We start from the raw sequence: 20,165 nt of genomic DNA, 5'->3' as shown, positions 1-20,165 counted from the left end.
TAACACTGCATAGCCACAACAACCCGTAATGGCGGCGAAAACTCTGTGCTTGCTCAACAAATCGTAGAAAATGAATGTGTAACGACAAAAGCAAAGAAATAAGCGTGTTACTTCGACATAAAGTAAAAACGCCACAACATCGAATACTGTGAGTAACACGCTCCATAACAGGATACATAGCACATTCTCGGTCGAAAATGCATAATAAACAGAAAAATAAGAATGTTTTGCTGCTGTTTGCAGATGATAAGCTGTAGATTGCCTGGTAGACCTAAAGCTACTAGCACAATCAACCAGTAGCTTTATGTGAGGTACGTAAACAAAGACATAGAGCTACTTTATTTCCAAATGCACTAAAAACCTGAACCTTCTGACACATCGTAAATACTCGTAAACAACATAAAATGACTCACTTCAGTGATACAAGCCTAAACTCTGTACTGTATCCCAACCAACGTAAAATATTTGGGAATAATCGTTGATTTTACAAATATAGGTATTTTTGACCAAAAGTGTCTTGAAGTGTTAACGTGTAACATCATTTTTGCAGAAGAAAAGTAAACAAATAAACCCACTGAAGATAACACAAAAAATGCTGAAACATGAGTGGTTGAAAACAAAACTACAAAGGTGTCTTGCAAAAGGCGGAATTTCTTTCCAACTGACGTTTGTATGTAAAATAAGAATATGAAAATAAGGCCTAAAGAAGAATTACCGTTTCGCTCGGCAGAGGTTGCCCATACTTGCCAAGAACCATTTGAGGAAGGCAGTATTAACCATAGAGAACACTGCCAATTCAGCGGTGTGTACCGAGATGCAGCACATCCTAGTTGCAAAGCGAACCACAGACATCACTATACGACCCCTGTCGTGTTCCAAAAGCTGAACAGTGAAGACAGGCATTTCTTTATCATGAACATTTGAGGACAGACGACAATAGATGTTGATGAAGACGTTAAATAACCACCGGGCAGTGTTCCTCTTTCGCATCTGAAGACGAAGAAATATAAATCTTTCGCTAAAAGTATTTCTGTATTGCATCAAGTATGGTATAGCAACATAAATTTATGATTTATTGATTCGTAAAGTGCCTTGACGTACTAATTCGTAAAGTGCCTTGACGTACTAATTCGAAAAGTGTGCAGCATAGCTAATATCAGATGAACTCAAATTAATAAGCATATATTTTCGCGATGATCGAGAGCTTAATCTAGTTAATCAGAAGGGAATCTTTCCAACTGTGCATGTGAGCAACGAATCGATTTTACTGGGAGATTGCCTACCCTCAATCGAAAAGTTTGAAAGTTTACTATCAAGAAAAATGATAATAGAAGCCGAGTACCAAAGAGCTTGCAATGTATGGAATGTATTAAAGTTCAAAACACTTTCAGAATGTACAGATTTATATCTGATAATTGTTGTGCTACTTCTTGCTGGTGTGTTCGAAAACTTTCACGATCTTTGCCTTACGACATATGAATAGGATCCTGCACATTGCATTACTTCGTCTGGCTTGCTGTGGAATATTCTGCTGAAAATTACTAAAGCGGAATTGTGGCTTGTTAGCGATCTCGAACCACTCCAGATCTTTGAAAGAGGCGTTAGAGGCGGTATTGTTCATTGTTCTTGCAGGCATTCATTGTCAACAGTAGATTCATGACAAATTATGACGGCAAAAGTGACGAATATTACATTATTTATCTCGCGGTGAATAGCCTACACAGCTGGGAAATGTAGTGTCTCCTGGTGTCAAATTTTGAACGGCTTCCTCCACAGACTGTCGAAACTCTTGTGGTGGAAAAATTGCCAGATGATTCAGACATTTCAGAAGTGGATGTCGAATATCCCAAGTGCATTCACGATTATCATTCAGGATTTGCTCTTAAGTCCGGTAAAAATTTCACTACTATTCGATAGTAAGAAACCAAGGAAATTATTTTCGACCTCATATGATAAGAAAAACTTCATTACAGAAATCTGAAACAATTTTTACAACATAAATCGATTTAAAACAAAATTCATAGAACCTTATTATGTAGATAAGTCCCTTGGATGATGTCCTACATTTAGATTAACGCACAAAGACATATGAGTGTAAGCTATGATTATGAGAAGAAGTTTCTCAAAATAATTAATAATAGTTTGTTTGGAAAAAACAATGGAAAGATGCCAGACGTAAGACCAGCGACATCTTGTGAAGGCAGATATGGGTTGCTTGCATTAACTGCTCAGTCAGATGTTCAAAGAAGTACCATTTTAAGGAAAATTTAGTCGCCATTGTACTGAGCAGGAATATTCTTATCGACTTCTATTAGCAATATATATTAAAAAGTTCCCAGCAAATCATGTAAAACTGTGCTGCAGAAACAGTTAGTTAAACCCACCACATTAAAAATCCAAATATCTACGAGGATGTCAAGGTTCGATACTTCGGGTTTCCCTCAAAATAGCAGCTACTATATTCGGATGGTAAGTAAAAGAGAGGTTGGATGTCCGACTTCGAGAAGAAAAGTATGCTATCGAAACTTTGTGTACAGCTATAATACGCAAAGCAAAATAAATAAAACAGTCGGTGTTAATAGGTTAACCATAGATGATTACAGACAATGTGTATTATAAGAAATAGTGAGCCACAGCTCGTAAATATTTGAAGAAAGTAATGACTTATCGCCAACAGCTGCTGCTAAAATTTCTTTATCGAACAACTAGTATCGGTCCGCAGACCATAATCAGGTTCCTGTCTACCAATTAATATCTAAACATATTACAAAAATTTATGTAAATACAGGGTGAGTCAGGAGGAAAGGTACATGCTTTAAGGGGTGATAGTATTAGTGATACTAAACAAAAAGCTTCATGGGGGACTTATGCCCTACTCCGAATGGTTTCCGAGATATAACACATTTAATATCGCTTTTGTACGTTTTTCTCGAATTATTCCTAAACCGCAAGACCGATTTGAACCAAAAATGTCCGGAACCGCGCGACTGCTACGGTCGCAGGTTCGAATCCTGCCTCGGGCATGGATGTGTGTGATGTCCTTAGGTTAGTTGGGTTTGATTAGTTCTAAGTTCTAGGGGACTGATGACCACAGATGTTTAGTCCCATAGTGCTCAGAGCCATTTGAACCATTTGAACCAAAAATGGTACATCACTCACTGTCTATAAATCATTGCTGTGGGGATAAGAACTACCTAGCTATAAAAGGGGTGGGGTGGGGGTGAAATACAGTGCAGCCCGTAAAAAGCAAGTACGCATACTTTAGTCTTCCAGTGTTTGAGACAGAGCACATAGAGACTTGCAATACACTTTACAGATAATTTCAAACATTTACGAAAAAATGATGAAAGAAAAGCTTTCTACGTTTTTGCTATTCATACATGACGTTTTAATTTATTACTTCCTTCCTACAACCTTTATTCGTGACATATTGTGCAGGCAGTATTCTCATGTATCGCAGACTGCAGCACGAAAATATATCGTTGTACGACACATAGTTCAGGAGATATGATGTTGAATACTGAGATGCGTGAAAAACTGCGCCGTCCTGTATGACGTTTTAATTTATTGCTTCTTTACTACTATATCCACAACACGTTTTGCATACACTAGCCACATTTACCACCGGATGAACCTGCAAAATTGTATCATTGTGTAGCACGTAGATCAAGACATATAACGTCATAAACATTGAGCAGCGTGAAAATGAAACAGGGCAAAAATCGCTACAGATGCGCAGATGTGGGTGGAAAATATACATAATCCTAAACCCATGCAACGATTCCAAACAAGTTTGGTACATACATTAGTTACAACCTGGAAAGAAGTGCTGTGGGGCTAAGAACCACCAGCCTCGTATTGGGTGTGCATGATGTCGTGGAGGGGGAAGGGGGAGGAAGAGATGTACAGACAGCGAGAGGAAAGGAGGAGATGGGCACAGATAGGGGGAACGAGGAGATGGACATGAATAGGGGGAAGGAGGAGGTGGACCAAGACAGGGGTAGAGGGATGTAGACAGAAGGAGGGAGAGGAGGAGGTGAACAGAGAATGGAAAGAGGAGTAGATGAACAGGCCGGGTGGGAGGAAGAGATGGAGTGAGAGAGGGAGAAGGAGGAGGGGGACAGAGACGGGGGGGGGGGAGGAATGGACAAAGAGCAGGTGGGGGAGGAAGTGATGGGCAGAAGGAGGGGCAGGAGAAGATGGACAGAGAGCGGGCAATGGATGAGGTGGACGGAGAGAGGGGGTGAAGATGTAGATGGACAGCGAGAGAAATTGTTTCGACTTCATTTAATGATTGCTTCATTTAATGACGAAAGTTCATTCTGGAAACATCCCCCAGGCTGTGGCTAAGCCATGCTCTCGCAATATCCTTTCTTCCAGGAGTGCTAGTTCTGCAAGGTTCGCAGGAGAGCTTCTGTGAAGTTTGGAAGGTAGGAGACGTGGTACTAGCGGAATTAAAGCTGTTAGGACGGGGCGTGAGTCATGCTTGGGTAGCTCAGTTGGTAGAGCACTTGCCCGCGAAAGGCAAAGGTCCCGAGTTCGAGTCTCGGTCCGGCACACAGTTTTAATCTGCCAAGAAGTTTCATATCAGCGCACACTCCGCTGTAGAGTCAAAATTTCATTCTGGAGTATAGCCTTGTCTGGAAGTGAAACGTGGTCAACCAACCATTCAGACAAGAAGAGAATAGAAGTTTCTGAAATGTAGTGCCACGCAAGACTGCTAAAAATTAGCTGGGTGGATCGTATAACTAATGATGAGGTACTGAATAAAACTGGGGAGAAAAGAAATCTGTGGCACAACTTGATTAAAAGAAGAGCTCAGTTGACAGGAAACATTCTGTGACATGAAGGGATTACCAATTTAGTAATTGAGGGGAGTTTGGCTGAGAAATGGGAGGGGTAAGAGCTTTAGAGGGAGAGCAAGAGCTGAGTACAGTAAGCAGGTTCAAAACGATGTAGGTTGTAGTAGTTATTCGGAGATGTGGTGGCTTACACAACAGAGTAGCATGGAGAGCTGCATCAAACCAGTCTTCGGACTGAAGACCACCACAACAACTCACGTAAAACATTTACAACATCATACTAGGCAGCATAAGTCATGAACGTCGAATGATAAAATCAGTGGATTAGCCACTGGAAATAACGATAATACACAGAGAATAATGTAACGGACAACATAAAATGTATAGTATGTTAAAATGTTATGGTTGTCATATACACTCATAGTAATATATGGCACAAAACATACATAGTCGTAAGATACTTGTCTCTGGAATCACACTGGAGCTATCTATGTATGCAGACCTCTGTCTCGTCTTCGGTGTAGTTGCTAAACAGTAATCTGCTGTGCATTCGGTAGTATTTCGACTGCTTCCATTCGTAAGGTTAATATTGATTGTTAAAATAATATTTAAGAGTGCATTCTTATAACATTTTTATGACTGACGATGTAATTTATGTTAGTACACTGCACAACAAAATGAAAGGATCACTTTTGAGATACCCAGTTACTGTCTCCCATTGCGACACTGAAGACTGAAATTTGGCTCGAAGGTGCCTACAATCTTCGTTTGTAATGGTGCAAAAGTGTGAGGCCCTGCGACGTCACTTTCGAACTCAGCGATACTTCAAACAGCAAAGACTCGACACATGCGAAAAAAGGTCAGAACTGAGAAGTTCATGTGCGATGTAAGGTGGGTTAATGATATTACATTAGCACCAAATTTCACCCATATCCTGCTTAACGCCATCGTGGAAGTGTCACTCGATGGGAAGGTCGTCACACCCACCCCATATTACATTTCACTCTCTCTTTTGACACCTCTGAGATGGAGGTAAGAACCAAGACACCCAGCGTGGAAACGATGCGATTTTCTTATGGATAGCCGAAGAAGACATTTCAGGCACACTGTCGCTCAGAATCGAGACGACAAGAGTCAGCGAATGTTGTAACTAACTACCTCTTCCTTTCAGTCGTTGATTCCCACACTTTTCACAGTCGAAAAGACACCTCACAGTGCGGTAAGCAACAAGACGACTTTCTTAACAGCCTTTAACACTGCCGACGCCCTTCGGACGATTCGAACCTTCGATAAGGACACTGTGGGGCTGCAACCAAATTTAAAATGATCGCATCCATTTGGTGTGTAATTTTTGCGCTGGTGTACACAGCGGAACCATCAGGAACCACTCTCTACCGTTCGACCAAATCTGAAAGTTGTGAAGCAGCGAAGTGTGCTTACGCTTTTTAAGCGTCTGTTTCACACCCTCCTGTCGCATGTTCACAGGGGGTTGCGACATTGCCACACATGTGAATAAAACAGCAAAGGGTCCCTCTAAGGCCTCCCTGTTTGGCAACACCCTCGGTAGACCCATTCACCTTTATTAAACACTTGAAAAATGTACCTGTATAGACAGGAGTCCTGACAGAACCCTAGGCGCCTACAGTCAGGCTACCCTTGACACCCCTCCAACCCCTCGTGCCCGCTGATAGGGACTAAAGTAGCATCGTAGCCTGCCTGCACGCTGCTAGGACTACACCAGAACTTGTCTTTGTATGGGCACATTTCGTGTCGATTCTGAGTGGCAGCCACACCTAAGAAAACCGTGTGATTTCAGTGCTGGTCGTCTGGTTCTGGCCTCCACCGCAGAGGCGTCATAGAATGGGTTCAATGTGGATATGAAGGGAGGGGGTGACACGTCCGCGATGGTGATGGGCAGAATTCTGGTGAAACTTGGTACCAATGTGATATCATGTCCAATCCCACTCCCGCCTTTTCTCCGCGTGTGTCGACAGCTTGATGTTTGAAGTGTCGCCGAGGCCGAGAGTAAGTCGCAGTGGGCCACGCTTTTGGGTCATTACACAACAAGGTTGAGGGCACCTTTGAGCCAAAGTTCACATTTCTGCGTCGCAATGGGGGACAATATGGGATTCTGAAAAAGTGACGGTTTAACTGTATTGCACAGTGTAGTTGATAGTAGGTATCTCTGTATGAATGAGATGTAGCTAAGTTTTTCATGATACACTTTGACATAGACTCTTCTATTATTTCTAAGTCGTAGTTTTATTTCCAGTGACTAATTCACGTATTTTAATATTTGACACCGATGGCTTTATACTGCTTCCTATGATCTAAATGTTTTACGGAAGTATGTGACATTTTATTACGCGAGCGTTTTCATAAACAAGCAGGATAGAGACAGTTCTGTTTATATATTGCTTCCTTTGGTATACAGCAACCTGATCATGCTCTGTGGACCTAAAATAATTGTTTAATAAAGAAATTTCATCAGAAACTTGCGGCAGGGCCGATTATAACTTCTCGCCACCTGCGACAATAATTTAGTCCACCTACCTCTGTAAGCCTCTTGTTGTTGTTCCCAGCACTCTACGTTGGCAGATACTCAGTCGAAGGAAACCAACGCTAAAGAAACACCAAGTGAACAGCTACCAAAAAATGTCACATAACTGAACGCTGGAGGCAGAATCCGTAAGTTCACAAAATTATCGGGCGTTCGGGATTCTAAATAACTTGCGTAAAATGCTTCAGAGTAAAACGAATTAGGCATTATTGCCTCCTAAACATGTTATTGATAGCTATCAAATCTGTATTTGCTGCCAAAACTATTATTGGTTCAAATTAATTACTATTTACTCTACAAAGTTTTCACACGAAAGCAGTCAAAATTTTACCAGCGTGATCCAATTGATTTTCGCGCGCTATATAGTCACTAACCCATAGCTATTCGCGAATTACTACATCAAGTCATTAATTAGGCTTCTTAGAAAGAAGTGCTTGCCATAATGTCTCGAGATGTTCACGAAACACTACACGTGGAGTTTCAAGTGCGCCCAGAAAGTTCACACGCAAATAACTTCCAGACTAAGTTACTTTCAAAAATCCAAACTTAATCTAAAAAGTTTAACAGCCGCTTTACAATCACAATAAAAGAACCGTCAAAATGTACGATTTTCCTCATGTTAAAAAAAGTTGTGTGGCACGGTTTCACATTGACCTTAAGTAAGATGATTCCCAGGCGACTCCAGAGATAGCCCTACACGAAGCTTGGGAACCGCTTAATTGCTACTGGATAGTGATTTAGGCATCAAATCGCCACACCTCCAGCTCTAAAATAATCATGGTAATCCGTAAGTCATCCAGAAGAATAACAGAAAGCAATTTTGAAAGAAACTCTAAATTTACAAAACCAAATTTAATTTCAATAAAGGAAAATACTAATTATCCCTAGAAATGAAAAACTAATTGATTTAGCACCTAACTTTTCTTCTGATTGCTTTTATACAAAGACATGCATAGTAGGACACACATCATATGATCCATGATTACAGAAGAATTTCCCCACACGTACCTTTTACACAGTTTTTAATAAAATGAAACATCCAAACTTTATGCAAGTCCACTCTCCCAGACTCTCCACAATCTTCACACAACAAAACATAATTAAATAATAATTTTAAAAGTATTTGTGGTTTCTGTTCTTTCATACGTATCCGGAAGAACAGACGCATTTTGATCATGGAGCCATTATGAATCAAGACTCAAAGAAATGACTGACATTAGCTGCTAGCGGGCACTGATATTTAAATCAATGTGGGAAGTTGAAAATTTTGGGATTCGTATCGAGTCTCCTGCTTACTAGTCAGATGCGCTGACCAGTGCAAAAAAATGGTTCAAATGGCTCTGAGCACTACGGGACTTAACATCTGTGGTCATCAGTCCCCTGGAACTTAGAACTACTTAAACCTAACTAACCTAAAGACATCACACACATCCATGCCCGAGACAAGATTCGAACATGCGATCGTAGCGGTCACGCGGTTCCAGATTGAAGCGCCTAGAACCGCTCGGCCACACCGACCGGCTGCTGACCAGTGCACCATCCATGCACAGAGGTCATCGCAGCTACACGAGCTACCATAGAACGCATCCTCTCAGACCCAAATTCTCAACTTATCCGCCCTCTACTGATGTGCCCCTTGCTCATTATCTTACTACGTCAGTAGTGTGTGGATAAGGTGAGAATTTGTGTCTGACAAGAGATGTGCTAGCGAGGTCTGTGCAGTTGTGATGACCACTGTGCAGTGATCAGCATATCTACCTAATAAGCGTGAGCCATGGTTTTGAATCCTAGTCCAGCACAGATTTTCAACTTTCCCCATTGATTTAAATCAATGCGTCTAGCAGCTAATGGCAGTCAGTTCTTTGTGTCTTGATTCATAATGGCTGTGGGATCAAAATGAGTGTGTTCTTTTGGACATGTGGGAACTCTTACGGGAACTGGTGAAATGCTGCAAATGACGAGGATAATGAGCAAGGGGCATTATATAAGTTGACAATTTTGATCTGACAGGTGGCATGCTAGGGTAGACCGTGCTGTTGCGATGACAACTGGGCTCGCATGACGCAGCAGAGAGCGCATTTGCCTCGTAAGTAAGAGACCCGGGTTCAGTTCCCGATCCGGCGAAAATTGTCAACTGCCCTATCGGTTAAAAAACATTGGTCACTAACAGCTAATGTCAGTCATTTCCTTGTTTCGTAATTTCAGAAATGGTTACTATTACGTCATAAATCTGTTGTAATAAAAGCAAAACAATCTGGAAAACTAATTTATATGAGCTAATCTTTTTAGTTACACTGGTAATTTTAAATGAGATCGTTAATGAATACATTACAACCTCTAGCTCTGTTTTTTAATAGAAGAGTTTTTATGGTTTTAAGTAAAAATTTTTATCTCCGAAAGTATGGAAGATAACTGAGGTTTCCGCAGTAAAGTTTTATTATCGACAAAAGTCTGAATACGGAGTTTGAAAAAGATCGAATAAAATTTAATACTGTTTGTTTAGATTCATAGGGAGTGTGTATAACGAAATCGTACACACGGTAGCCTGCCCACGCTGCCCCAGTGGCAAGCGACAGTTGTGCTAATGCGAGACAGAGGAGGACTTCTCTCCTTAAGGCAACACGGCAAGACACTACAAAATCGCTTACTTCACTGGAAGGAGTAAAAACTCGGAATAATTTGCTACCTGCAAGCTTCTTGCGGTAAATGATGCCTTTCATAAATGCGTATTGGATTCGGACGTAAAAGCCACTGTACAGCATGTAATTCAATGCAAGCAATGCATGGAAGAAGTAAAAAACTTGGAATAATTTGCTGCGTACAAGCTTCTTACGGTACATCATAACTTTCACAAACGTGTACTGGATTCGGAAATAAAAACCACTGTGCAGCATGTAATTCAATGCATGCACTGCAAGCAACTTGTTGTTTATAGTATTAAAGAACTCAAACTGGCTTTATTAGCACAGGACGATAAACACCGTGTACTTCCGTATAGTGTAAGTACATTGGCTTTGAGCCATTATCGCATGGAATATGACGAGGATTGATTTTAAAGTAAAAATATAAATGTTGCAAATACTTGAAAAATGTTAATTGGAGATTGTGACTTTAAACCTTGTAAGTAATGGTCTCATTGCCTTTGTTTGTCTGATGGAAGATTGGAGATTTGAACCATATCAATGCAATCCCGACTTGGCCCTATTCGAGTTTCATCTGTTTCCAAAACTTCACCTTCGAAGATTTCTCTTTGAGAGTGATGGAGCAAGCAGAGCTGAGGTTGTGGCTCCGTCGCCAAAGCCAAACGCACTACAGTGACGGTATCAAGAAAGTAGTCTCTTTTTGGAAGAAAAATGTTCATCGCCTGGGTGACTATGTTGAGTAATAAATACATAGACGTGAAGAATAAATATACAGAATGTTAATAATGTTTGTGTTATTTAAAAAGGTTTAAAAGGTTTTACATAAATACTGGGGACCTAGAAACGACGCAGAGGCTTCGTCCCGCCGTAGCCCTCAGTGGTGCACAACCCCCACGACAGGCCACAGCAGTCCACTCACCCCACCGCCGCCCCACACCGAACCCAGGGTTATTGTGCGGTTCGGCCCCCAGTGGATCTCCCCCGGGAACGTCTCACACCAGACGAGTGTTACCCCAATGTATGCTAGGTACAGTAATTATCGTGTACATGTACGTGGAAAAAGTGTTTGCGCAGCAATCACCGACTTAGTGTAACTGAGGCGAAATAAGGGGAACCAGCCCGCATTCGCCGAGGCAAACCATCTACAGGCTGGCCGGCACACCGGTCCACTACACTAATCCGCCGGGCGGATTCGTGCCGGGCACCGGCACGCCTTCCCGCCCGGAAAGCGGAGAGTTAGACCGCACGGCTAATCGGGCTGGCGTCACACTGTGTTACTCCCATCTAGTTTTAAGAAGTTCATAGAACATATTTTAAGTCGAAACATTATGACCTACCCAGAACAAAATGCCCTTCTCCATGGAAATCAGCGTGGGTTGCCAAAACACCGATATTGCACAGCTCAACTCGCACTCTTCACACAAGATATCCTGATTGTCATGGATACGGGACTGAGTGATGTGTCACAGTGGTTAGCACACTGGACTCGTATTCAGGACGACGTTCCTTCAAATCCACATCCGGCCATCCAGATATACATTTTCCGTGATTTCATTAAATCGTTCCAGCGAAATTCCGAGACGATTCCTCTGAAAGGACAAGACCTATTTCCTTCCGGATCCTTGACACAATCTGAGCTTGAGCTACGTCTCTAATGATTTAGTTCCGCTTGAACAGCGACAGCGGTCGGTCGTGTTTACTCCTCAGTTCCGCCGTAGTGTGAAAATGTGTGTGAAATCTTATGGGACTTAACTGCTAAGGTAATCAGTCCTAAGCTTACACACTACTTAACATAAATTATCCTAAGGACAAACACACACACACACCCATGCCCGAGGGAGGATTCGAACCTCCTCCGGGACCAGCCTCACAGTCCGTGACTGCAGCGCCTAAGACCGCTCGGCTAATCCCGCGCGGCCCACCTTAGTACTTCGAGAGTAATCGTAAGTTCTTGTCGTCGTGTGTGCTCCTATGTGAGCGTACTTTAGTCGAAATGTCGCTCTTGTCTGTCTTTTTGTGGTGTTTTGCTCGGTGGCGCATTCATCTGCTTTTTCTGATGTCCATGGCGTCCAGGATGATTCCGCATTGAGATCTACACCTTTAGTTGCGTTTGATAAATCCACCCGTAATGTCCATCCAAGTACAATCGAAACTCATGATTGGTTAACAGAAACTTTTGATATTATTTCAGCACATTGCATATTGCGACAATGAGCTGTATGTCTTCTTTGTAAGTAGAAAGGTGGTTACTTAATAAGCAAGGTAACGAGGTTTCTTGCCGCCATAGGGATGGGTCAGTTAGTGTTTTCCTCCTTGCTAATGCAGATGTAGAATATACCAATGTGTGGGATTTTCAATTTACACCGGAAGTAGATGATAAATATCTTAAAAAATGGTTCAAATGGATCTGAGTACTATGGGACTTAACATCTGAGGTCATCAGTCCCCTAGATCTGAGAACTACTTAAACCTAACTATCCGAAGGACATCACACACATCCATGCCCGAGGCAGGATTCGAACCTGCGACCGTAGCGGCCGCACGGTTCCAGACTGAAGCGCTTAGAACCGCTAGGCCACTCCTGCCGGCTAAATATCTTAAAGATCTGTTGCTTAGATGTAGTGATTTTAAGGGCATTTGTTGGAAACGCTGGTCGAGTCAACACCGCCTTCAATGCTATAGTGATATACGTTCTGCCGAGATGTACATTAAACAGAACATCCCGTCGCATCTATAGATTTTTGGTCATCAGGTCCATGTTACTTACAGTGTTCAAGTGGTACAGACATATAGGCACGACAAATTTCTTGTAGATCATTATCGGCAAAATGGATTTTTTTATGTGCACTGTGTTTATGCAGTTAATCACAGTAGCTATCTACTGACTGTTAGAAATATTTTTTTCTCTGCTTAACTTTAACATACTAACCTAAAGTAGAAAAGCATCTCAATTTTAAAAGTGATTATAATATAAAGTGTAAAATATTGAATTTGCTTATAAAATCAGTAACATGTTAACAGTGGGTGGTCAGGCAGGGATTGATGCTACAATCAAAGTTTGTAATTGTTGGGTCTTGACATAGCTTCACTGTGTCTTCCGTATAGTTCGTCTAGTGCGTATGTGCAACTTGAGAGAAAGACCTAAAATTAAATTTTGAACCTGAACTACATAGATTAGAAGCAAACTTATTTCAGAATGAATTGTTATTTCATTTAGCACCTTTGGTATTAATTATGTTCCTTCGTCTTGACTACATTAAGAGTAATCTTCAAATACGGAGAATATTAAAGAGAATTTAATTAACTGAGAATAAATGCTTGCACATCCTGAACTGGTACAATGATTTCATTTTAGATGTTTCACTCTACATTGCACTCTACGAGTTGGGGCACTATTAAACGACGACGTCAATCATTATCAGAGAGCATTGCTTCATAAGTAATATGTGAATGTGCTGACAAATTAGAGAGTGAACTGTCCATTTCCCGATTCGCGGTTTATATAACGTTATACGCCAGTGTTGATGATAAGGCGTCGTAATTCCAGTGACCACAGTGTCCTGTTAATGGTGTGTTTTCTGGTATTCAGCCGACCTGTTTATTACAGTATTGTATCCAATATTTCGACAACCGACCCACTTGTCTTCAGGTGTTGCGAACTGTGTTCTTATGCCTACTTCTGCCTTTTCTAGCAGTCTGGTTGAAGGCCAAACGGCCAGTAGCCATGAGAACTAGGCCGTATCAATGAACTTACTCTATACTCCGCTGAACTTTTTCACGAAAACCGTTGAAAGTTAAATGAAGAAGCCTGGACATGAACTATAAATCCCACACCTCTAATGTGAACGAAATATGTTGTAGAAATTCGTTTTCCTTAGGCTGAAATAGGAAGTTAAGTAGTACTTTCACATTCATGGGGAAAATACCCATAGTGTACCATGTACCATTTCCTCAGTGAAGGATAGAACTGAAGAGGAACAAATACTTGAACACTGAAGCAGCTATGAAATAGCCAGTAATGTTACTATCAAGTCAAAGGTGAAGAAAATAAGTGAGTAGGTAATGCCATGAAGATGCTAATTTGAAAAAGTCAGCTACGATGCTTCATTATCTCACAGTACTTTTATATGCGACACATCTTCCAAAAGACGAAAACCGAATTTCCGAAACCGTTTTTGACTGTCGTGTTTACATGTAGAGGCGCGAAGCTGATTTGCTGGCCCAGTGAAACGTGGTGCTTGAAAAATAGCTGTTACAGTTTCCGATTTTGTCAGAACAATCATACTTATCTTTAATTAGACGAGGTGTAAACAGTTCAGTCTGATGTTTCAACTTATCCCTCACTGTACAAAAAGCCACTCCGTCCGTATTAGACGAAAATTTTTAAAACCAAGACGAAACCTGACATCCCTGCACGTTCCACACCGGTTGGGTTTAGATGGTGGCAAAAATCGACTGCGGAATTGGAATACCGGAAACTAGAAGCGGATTTCCAGAATCTATTTTGAAGTGTTTACATGACCATGCAGAAGCGGTATTGCGAAATCAGTTTACGAAATCCGGCTTTGGGAGCCCCAGGTAAACGAGGTGTCTAACGTAGTGAGACAGCTTCGTCTAAGGTCACGGAGCCTTACTCAACCGTTTACATACATCTGAGAATAGGCTGGACTGGCGTGTGATCTGCCTATTACGACCACATTCTCAAAAAGTATGGCCGAGCGGTCTAAGGCGCTGCAGTCATGGACTGTGCGGTTGGTTCCGGCGGAGGTTCGAGTCGTCCCTCGGGCATGGGTGTGTGTGTTTGTCCTTAGGATAATTTAGGTTAAGTAGTGTGTAAGCTTAGGGACTGATGACCTTAGCAGTTAGGTCCCATAAGATTTCACACACATTTGAACATTTTGAACTCAAAAAGTAATTTTGATTAGATGAAACACTGGAGAGCAATTGTTAAACAGAAACAGAATTTTTAATTTGTCATCCCTGGAATATGAATGCTTTCGCTAGGTCGAGTGATGACACACATGCGTCCTGACATGGACAGAGACGACCTGTTTATGAATTTGAGGGCACGGATAAGCGCAGCAGTGTGATTTTGTTCGATCAAAAAACAAATAGTGAAACACGAATTATGTATTTCATATCGATAAAAACAGCTATCGATTACACTGCAATAAGTGTTAAGGCGTCAACATTCGACCATTACAACTTCTGATAAAGACCCACTGCAGCAAATAAGGAATCTAAAAAAAATAATTAAAAGAAATTTACACAGTCTGTTAAAATCGCATCATTAGTAAAATTACGCAGCTCTAGTCGTCGTAAAAACGTGAATGGTCCTTGCATTTTCTATACAAATCAATCACAATCACTCTTATAGTTCACGGAATGTATACACGGGTTGTAAAATAATGAGTGGCGACATGAAACTTACCTACGACGGTGGGAATGACACGCTATTACAGTGGCGGCTGCATTCACACGACACCAGAACTACTATCGATTGGTCTCTCTCTTTCGATATGCAACTGCTGAGTGGGGAGCGCCGCCATTGGCGAGCGCCTCTAATGGGATTTTAAGTACTGCGGCCCTCGGCTCTCCCTCATCATGCCCACCCACTCCTTTCGGCCCTTTCCCCTTGTTTTTTTTATTTTGCAGCACCTTAATTTACAAAGGCGTTTGTACCGAAAACGGAATGTTTCCCTTTGTGAAGCGTAACATTAACGAATGAAGGTTCGCCGTTCTCTATTTGGTGGTACTTTCTTCAATACATTCGTTACCTCGTGTTGCAGAGAGCAAAGCTTAGCAGACGTAGATTACACCCGTTACTGCGTGGACACTCAGGTATTGGAAAATTCTGTATGTACTGCAAGAAATGCCCGCCCTCCGCAGGGTGTTTCTGTGGTCTACAAGAATAGTTCAGTAAATAAGGCGCCTCTTTTTCCTGTCATAACGTATTTATTCTTAAGAACCAGGGTGTGGTGATAATGTGATTAAACATACCTTTTACATACATTCATTTTCGACATAGTCTCCAAAGCATTTTATGTCCTTACAAAAGCGTTGTGTCAGAGCATGTATTCACTGTTGGTAAAAAGCTCTTGCCCTGTTCTCGTAGCCACATTTTGACTGCATTAATACAATGACTTTTCTTTGAATCTTGTGGTCTGTTGTAAGCAATCGGGGAACCCATCACGAGCACACCTCTGAACAACCAGGAGTCTCAATCATTGCAGACGCACTTGCAATACTCCCCAAGTTGTGATGCCTCGGTCTGCAGGAATAGTAGTATCAATGCGAGTCACCACGTCGGGAACAGTGGATGTGACAAAACATTCTGAACATAGCTGATAATGCAGCCCAGATTCTGGACTTCCTGGTGCTTTAACTCTCTTTACCCATTACTCAACAGTACTCCCATCAGCTGCATCGTTGCCAAACACTGCAGACCAACGTTAGTGGATTTCTATCACGGTTTCTTGCCTCCGATCCTTCCTCTACCCGCTCCCCCCTCCTGCCTCACACAGGGGCCTCATAACGCTTTTTTTTGTTTTGGCTTTAGGGCGCAAAACTGTTAGGGTCATTAGCGCCCGGTCCGTGACTTAGGAAACAGTAAACAAACCGAAAATGGAAACCAGCAGCAATGGGAACGAAACTCAAGAAATTGAAGAAACTAAAAGCAGAAGGAAGGCTTAAAAATCCACTACAGAAAGGGGTTGGTTGTCCCCAAAAAAAGCTTCAAATAACTGACGTCATTTCACTGGCACTAATAAACTCGAGAACGCGATCGGCCGAGCGCGTGTCATCTGCTAAAATTGAGGATATATCTGGCGACAGCTGTAGACGGGCGCGTAACGGAGCAAAATAGGGGCACTCAATTACAAGGTGTCTTACCGTCCACAGCTGAGAGCAATGGGGACAGAGTGGGGGAGGATCGCCGCTTAAAAGATGTCGATGGCTAAAAAGACATTGCCCTATCCGGAGTCTAGTTAAAATTACCTCCTCCCGACGACGCGTTCGGGAGGAAGAGGTCCAAGCACAAGGAAGAGCTTTCACGTCCCGCAATTTATTATGGGGAAGTGTCGACCAACGTGCGTGCCATAAAAGAACAACACGACGACTTAAGACGCTCCGTAGATCGGCGAAGGGAATCGATTGAATAGCTGGCCGAAGAAGAGAGACTGCAGCCTTGGCCGCCATATCGGCCGCCTCATTTCCACATATACCAACGTGTCCCGGGAGCCAGAGGTGGAGCAAGCGCAGACAGTCCTGAATCCGGTGGACCAGAGGGTGGACAGAGTAAAGAGGTTGGAGACTGAGGAGAGAGCTGAGAGAATCTGAGAAGATAACATACTGTATCCGTTGATGGCGGCGGATGTAGTGGACAGCCTGGAGAATAGCGTGGAGCTCCGCAGTATACACCGAATACTGGTCGGCAAGCCGAAGTTGATTAGGGGTGTCGCCAACAATATAGGCACTCCCTACACCAAACGATGTTTTTGAGCCATCAGTGTAAATAAATGTGGCTTCCGTCATTTGTGCACATAGAGCAGCAAACGCCCGACGATAAACAAGTGAAGGGGTACCATCCTTGGGAAACTGACAAAGGTCACGGAGCAGGCAGATCCGGGGACGGAGCCAAGGCGGTACTGTACCCCAAGTTGTCAAGAAGGTTTTAAGAAAGGGGAAGGAAAGAGAATGGAGCAGTTGACGGAAGCGGACTCCTGGTGGTAGTAGGGAGGAGGGCCGGCCTGCATACCCTATATCAAAGGAGGCGTCGAAAAAAATGTCATGGGCTGGATTAGCAGGCATGGAAGACAGATGGCTAGCATAACGACTCAGGACTGCTCGCCGATTGGACAGCGGAGGTTCAGCAGACTCAGCATAAAGGCTTTCCACAGGGCTGGTGTAAAAAGCTCCAGATACTAAACGTAATCCACGGTGGTGGATAGAGTCGAGACGACGAAGAATAGACGGCCGAGCAGAGGAGTAGACTATGCTTCCATAGTCCAATTTCGAGCGCACTAAGGCGCGATAAAGGTGGAGAAGGACCACTCGGTCCGCTCACCAGGAGGTACCATTCAGGACACGGAGGGTGTTGAGGGATCGCAGACAGCGAGCCGAAAGATAGGAAACGTGGGAGGACCAGCACAGTTTTCTGTCAAACATAAGACCCAAGAATTTAGCGACGTCCGAAAACGGAAGGTTTACAGGTCCTAGATGTAGGGAAGGTGGAAGAAACTCCTGACGACGCCAAAAATTAACACAAACGGTCTTACTGGGAGAAGAACGGAAGCCGGTTTCGATGCTCCAAGAGTGGAGGCGATCGAGACATCCTTGAAGACGTCGTTCAAGAATGCTGGTCCGTTGAGAGCTGTAGTAGATCGCAAAATCGTCCACAAAGAGGGAGCCCGAGACATCAGGAAGGAGACAATCCATAATTGGATTTATGGCTATGGCAAACAGTACAACACTCAGCACGGAGCCCTGGGGTACCCAGTTTTCTTGGGAGAAAGTACGGGAGAGAGTAGTGGTCACCCGCACTCTAAATGTGCGCTCTGTCATAAATTCGCGAAGAAAAAGGGGCAGCCGACCTCGAAAGCCCCAAGAGAACAGTGTGTGGAGGATGCCTGTCCTCCAACAGGTATCGTATGCTCTCTCCAGATCAAAAAATATTGCTACTGTTTGGTGTTTCTGGAGAACATTGTTCATGATATAAGTGGAGAGAGCAACAAGATGGTCATCTGCAGAACGATGCTTTCGGAATCCGCATTGGGCAGGTGTTAAAAGACTTCGGGACTCCAGCCACCAAGCTAAACGGCAATTCACCATACGCTCCAAAACCTTACATACACTACTCGTGAGAGAAATGGGGCGATAGCTAGAGGGGAGATGTTTGTTCTTTCCAGGTTTCGGAACTGGAACGACGATAGCTTCCCGCCATCGTCTGGGAAAAGTACTGTCGGTCCAAATTCGATTATAAAGGCGAAGGAGGTAACGCAGTCTATGGGTTGGTAAATGCAGCAACATTTGGACGTGGATACCATCCGGTCCTGCGGCGGAGGAGCGAGAAGAAGAGAGTGCATGTTGGAGTTCCCGCATGGAGAAAACAGTATTGTAGCTTTCGCGATTTTGAGAGGAGAAAGCGAGAGGTCGCACTTCCACTGCACGTTTCTTCGGGAGAAACGCTGGCGGGTAATTTGAAGAGCTCGAAATCTCAGCAAAATGCTGACCCAATGAGTTAGAAATTGCGACGGGGTCCACTAATGTATCATGCGCGACAGTGAGCCCAGAGACCGGGGAGAAACTAGGCGCGCCTGATAACCGTCGTAGCCGACTCCAAACTTCCGAGGAGGGAGTGAAGGTGTTAAATGAGCTAATAAAGAATTTCCAGCTTGCCTTCTTGCTATCGCGGATGACGCGACGGCATCGCGCACGGAACTGCTTATAGCGGATACAGTTGGCCAAAGTAGGATGCTGGCGGAAAACGCGAAGAGCGCGTCGCCGCTCACGTATTGCGTCACGGCACGCCTCGTTCCACCAAGGAACTGGGGGGCGCCGGGGCAATTCGGAGGTGCGTGGTATTGAACGTTCCGCAGCTGTAAGAATAACGTCGGTAATACGTGTGACCTCATCGTCGACGCTGGGAAAGTGACGGTCATCGAATGTCGCTAGAGACGAAAAAAGTGTCCAATCGGCTTGAGCAAACTTCCAGCGTCGCGGGCGCATATATGGCAGTTGAGGCTGCAGTCTAAGGACACAAGGAAAGTGGTCACTCGAGTGTGTATCGTCAAGGGCGAACCATTCGAAGCGCCGAGCTAGCGGAACAGTACCGAACGAAAGGCCCAAGTGAGGGAAATTTGTCGTGGAGGCAGACAAAAATGTAGGGACCCCAGTGTTGAGGCAAACTAGATCCGCTTGGTGGAAGACGTCTAGCAATAGTGAGCCACGTGGACAAGGATGTGGAGATCCCCAAAGCGGGTGGTGGGCATTTAAGTCCCCAACCAGCAAATAGGGGGGTGGAAGCTGATCAAGAAGATGAAGGAGATCAGCTCGTGCCATTGGTGTGGACGATGGAATGTATACAGTACAAAGAGAAAAGGTATATCCAGAAAGGGAAAGACGGACAGCGACAGCTTGGAAGGAAGTGTTTAAGTGGATTGG

The sequence above is a fragment of the Schistocerca americana genome, chromosome X, assembly GCF_021461395.2.
Source record: "Schistocerca americana isolate TAMUIC-IGC-003095 chromosome X, iqSchAmer2.1, whole genome shotgun sequence".
Classification (NCBI taxonomy): Eukaryota; Metazoa; Arthropoda; class Insecta; order Orthoptera; family Acrididae; genus Schistocerca; species Schistocerca americana.
Note: the sequence above shows the minus strand (reverse complement) of the source record.